Source organism: Pinus tabuliformis, chromosome 9 (assembly GCF_031772625.1).
Source record: "Pinus tabuliformis cultivar Carrire ecotype Pingquan chromosome 9, CPIR1, whole genome shotgun sequence".
Taxonomy (NCBI): Eukaryota; Viridiplantae; Streptophyta; class Pinopsida; order Pinales; family Pinaceae; genus Pinus; species Pinus tabuliformis.
This window is the reverse complement of record NC_142307.1, coordinates 233,886,932-233,891,662: the sequence shown is the minus strand read 5'-3', so window position 1 is coordinate 233,891,662 and position 4,731 is coordinate 233,886,932. Positions and strand designations below refer to the sequence as shown.

Below are 4,731 nucleotides of genomic sequence, written 5' to 3'. Positions count from 1 at the left end.
AATGCCCTATCCTTGAAGCAAAGTAATAGAAGAGTACTACCATTTCTGTGGAAACTGTATATGTTTTGAATCTTATTTCTTGATAAGTTAATGTCGGATATATGATCTGTTCGCTATTTATTTCTGTGAATGCTGTCACAGTTTGCTTCTGATATTTTTTCCAGTTGATAGACAACTTTCAAGACTTTTTCTGACTGCAAAACACAATTTCATGAACAACACACAACCAAACAAAGCAAAGCAAACTGTGTGAATGGCAAATAATGTCAAAGGGAAAAGAATAATCTCTGAAATCAGTGGGAATCTATGCCCATGCAACCTACAAGATTTGTATGTGCTTAATATTGGCATAAATTCTACACCAATTGGGCTTCACATAGACCATTTTTCTCAACCCATATTTAGGTAACTCTTACATTTCCGAAATCTTCATTGATGACTCTTCCCTGGCCAGTATTCATTAATATCTGACTTGAAAACCTAGAAAAAACAGTGAATTTTGACCCATCAACTGCAACAAAAAACTAAACCATTCGACATTAGCCAATTGTAGTTCCATATGCTAAAAATGAAATTGCAACATTAAAACAATTCCAGTCAGTCATGACCATGGACCCTCTATCTAAAAAGATTATAACTATATTGGCAACTAACACAGTAATATCCATGCTTGCAATTACTTAGGTGCTTATCTGTATCACTCAGTGTCGGAAGATCAATATGAACTTGAGTGGCATGCATTCTAAACAATGGACCAACAAGAGTTGCACTGTTTTTGACATGACACACTATATCTTGATCCTTACTTTCTGCAACCTGCAATCAGATCAGTTAGCAGATATTTAACACTAGAACACTATCTATATCAAGATAAGATGTGAAAATGTTCCTCTATTTTCAAAGCCTTAATTTATATTGGAGGAGGGAATGACCAATGTCTTTCTATTTGCATTTTTGTTATACACTAAAAGAACTACTAGTACCCTTTTATCCACAATTTCTCTATACAAGGAGCATAGATTTAAATTTCCCAAAAAAAAATAACCTGTTACAATTTTACAAAATGTTAAAAGACACAATAGCATGAATACAGGATATGACAGCTTCCTTTTAAAAGCTTTGCACATCAAATGGAGCTCGAAACCATATTTTCATAATCTTATATAATGTGACCATGATCTTGCAACTGATGCATGAACTCCCTCTCCTGGGTAACAAATCTAGCTAAAGAAAACTTCCCATCACTTTTATAGGCATCTATAACTGGCTTGAACGTGAATTCGTTTGGCTGAAAACCCTTCTGTTTCATTTTGTAAAACATTCTCCTAACACTGTCTACCAACCCTAGCTTCCCATCGCTAATTTTCATACTTGCATAAGTAATTGTATCTGGTTCAAGTTAGCTTGCATGATCATGAACATGTTGTAAGCTTCATTAATCCTCCCAGCACTACCAAGTGCATATATCACAGCATTGTAAGAAGACACATCAAAATCCAACCCAGAAGCTCTCAGTTCATCACAAGCTTCCATAGCTTCAGCATGCATCCCCACTACAGAAAACATTGTCATTCTCAAGGCTTGAATACCATGTGGAAGCCCACTTGTACATGCAACATCGAGCTGCTCTACTGCCTCCCTTGGAATGCCTCCTCTCTTCAGAAGAATTCCCAGTGTTTTGTATGTATTCTCATTGGGTGAAGCCTTTAGTTTTAACATTTGATGAAAAACTTCAGCAGCCTCTCTCAATCTTCCATCTGCAATGGACAGGCTAATGATTCTATTAAAAGAAAGAACGTTAGTAAGAAATCCCGATTCTAACATTTCCTTTGCAGTTTTTGTGGCTTCATTAAGCCTTCCATTCTTTTTGTATAAGGACAACATCATGGAAAAAGAAAATTCATTTGCCTACTGCTTTTCCTTCAAGACTTTGAATACTTCTTGTGCTTCAGTCACCATATCAGTGCGAGCATAAAGGTCAAGCATACAGCGTGATAAAAAGGCATCTGGCTCAACACCCAATTTCTGTATGCGTTTGTACGTTTCTTGTGCTTCCTTCAAAAAACAACGTTTACTATAAACCTTAATTAAAGAACTATACACCACAGAGTTCCCTGCAAAACCATCATTTTGCATTATTTGAAAGTAACGTACAGCTTCTTCCACACATCCAGCTTCAGCAAATGTATTTATCAAGGCACCGTAAACAAAAACATCTGGCTCCACACCTGCGTTAACCATCTTTTCAAACATCTTCTCTGCCTCTGCAGCTCGACCCAATCTTCCATAGGCGGCAATAACAGCACAAAATGATGAACAGTTAGGCACAAACCCTGCTTCCTGCTTTTTGGTAATAAAGTGTTTTGATTCATCTAGAAGTCCTGAACTTGCAAATGTCTGAATGACAGAAGCATATGTACATCTGTCAGGAAAAACCCCTTGAACTTCCATTCTTTCAAACAACTTCAGAACCTTGTCATGGACTTTTGCAATCCCATAGGCCTTGATCATGACATTAAATTCTAATACAGTTTGACCCTTGCCTCTTTCTTGACTGCACTTAAACACCTTTTTTAGCTTCTAACCAATAACCTTGTTCCCCATATGCATCAATATTGGCAGCATAGCATTCACAGCTCACTCCTCCAGCAAGATGGAACCTTTCAAACCATGCCCATGCTTTCTCAAGCATCCCCAGATCTATATACATCCTAATAATAGCTGATTCGGATTACTCATCCACATGAACGCCAAATCCATCCATCTCCCTGACAATAGCTTCTACTTCACTGACCATGTGTCTAATACAAAATGCATATAAAATAGTTCGACAACCCACAATATCAGGAACAAACCCTGCTTCCTTCATCTTTGTGAAGTAACAAAATGCTTTATCAATATTGTCATTTTGAGCATGCAATGCTATAAGAGTGTTACACGTCCTTGTGTCAGGCAAGCAATGAAGCTCTTCCATTTTCACCATAAGGGCATCTGCTTCGTCAAGATATCCATAAGATCCACAGATGTGAATCATGGTATTGAATGTTACAACATTTGGGCTTATTCCTTCTTTTAACATCTCAGAAAATAACTTGGAAGCTTCTTTTAGGCGGCCTGCCTTCCCATATGTATCAATTAATGTATTATACATGTAAGAACTACCTGGCCTCTGAACTTGATCATTCTCTCTGCAAGGATCCATGCACTTATCATCTAATAACCCTTTAATGAGCACTCCTTCAGGAAAATTATTTGGAGAGCAGTCCCTTTTACCCACTGGGTCCTCAAAATGATTTTTTGCTTCACAACGACGACTAATATAGAAGAAATCCTTCTGTTGCTGTCGATCAGGCTCTGATTTAGATGAACAAACATTTGTAGTATTTCCTAGAAAGATTTTCCCAGAAGACCAGTCCCTGAAGAACTGTTCAGCTTTCTCAGATTCCCTTGCCTTCTTCAAAATATGGACTACCGTGTTCACGATGACCTCATCTGGCCAGAGACCTTGTGATATCATGCGATCCAGCCAGAGAAGAGCCTCTTCTTTGAGACCAGCTTTCCCATACACATCTATAAGAGTACCATAGGTAGTGGCGGTAGGCAAGACCTTGTCTTTAACCATTTCTTCCCAAAACTTTTTCAGTTGATCCCATTTCTGTGCTCTTCCTAGAATTCTAAGCAGGATATTATAGTGAATAACATTAACTTCATAGCACTCTTTCTTCTGAAACCACTTAAAAATCTGAACTGCTCTTTCCCAGTCCCACTGCTCCTTTAGGATAATGCTTCGCTCTTTTGCACTGAGGTTTGCTTCCCAAGGTTCAAGCGCTTCGTCAATGTTCTCTGTAGAATCCAAAGCTTGCAAAATGGCTGGGATACACCCACCATACGATTTGTGTGAGCTTTTTCTTTTAGTTTCCATTTTCTTTGTTACATTTCTGCACCCGGAACTTGACTTTACTAGTGTGCTCTTGTGAGACTCTTTTGGTGGATAACGATGGCCTTCCGTACCTGGAGAAACATGAACAGATTGAAAATGTTGCTTGTATTTCTGTTTCCTCTTAGCCCTCCTGGGATGTGTATTGCAATAAGGATAAAGATAAACATATCCTGTGTTTAGGGCCGAAGAAGAAGGGATGTCTACTAATGACTGCGCTAGCATTTCTTCTGTTTGATAGGCAAAGGCAAAACATGAATGAAATAATAACAGATTACGGAGACTCGTAACAAGGAAACCTCCTGCGCGGCCTGAATCGTATCCTGGCGGGATGAGGCTGTAGTGTCGTGAAGTTGATTGGCAGCGTGTAGGGCTCTAAATTAAAACAGTACATACACATCCATATAATTTGAAATTAAAACGCTGCATACACATATCTATATAATTTGAATGGATTATTGGTGAAGAAAATATATATACTAGAAAGCCGAACAAGGATCCCTCGTGTAAGCTGGAAAACATAGAGAAATGTGTATATACGCCGCTGGGACAAAACTAATGAATGGACAATATTCAGCATAAAGTTGTGTTCCTGGCAATAAACTATTTCTTATTACCTGGATTTTGCAAAAACTGTTAATACATCAATCTAAAAATGTAATCAAAAGGCCCTAATTTATCGACCATCTCTACAAAGAACAGGAAAAGAAAACAAATATGTAAATACCTTGAGTAGATCAAGTGTATCGATGGCCATTCGACCCTTGCTCGACAACCCCAGATGAACCACATTG

At 38.2% G+C, this 4,731-nt stretch overlaps 1 pseudogene; it reads right to left on the bottom strand.

The window, feature by feature from the left end:
* Positions 1 to 1,159: 1,159 nt before the first annotated feature.
* LOC149148050 (pentatricopeptide repeat-containing protein At1g73710 pseudogene) lies at positions 1,160 to 4,325 on the bottom strand (annotated as a pseudogene).
* Positions 4,326 to 4,731: the final 406 nt, after the last annotated feature.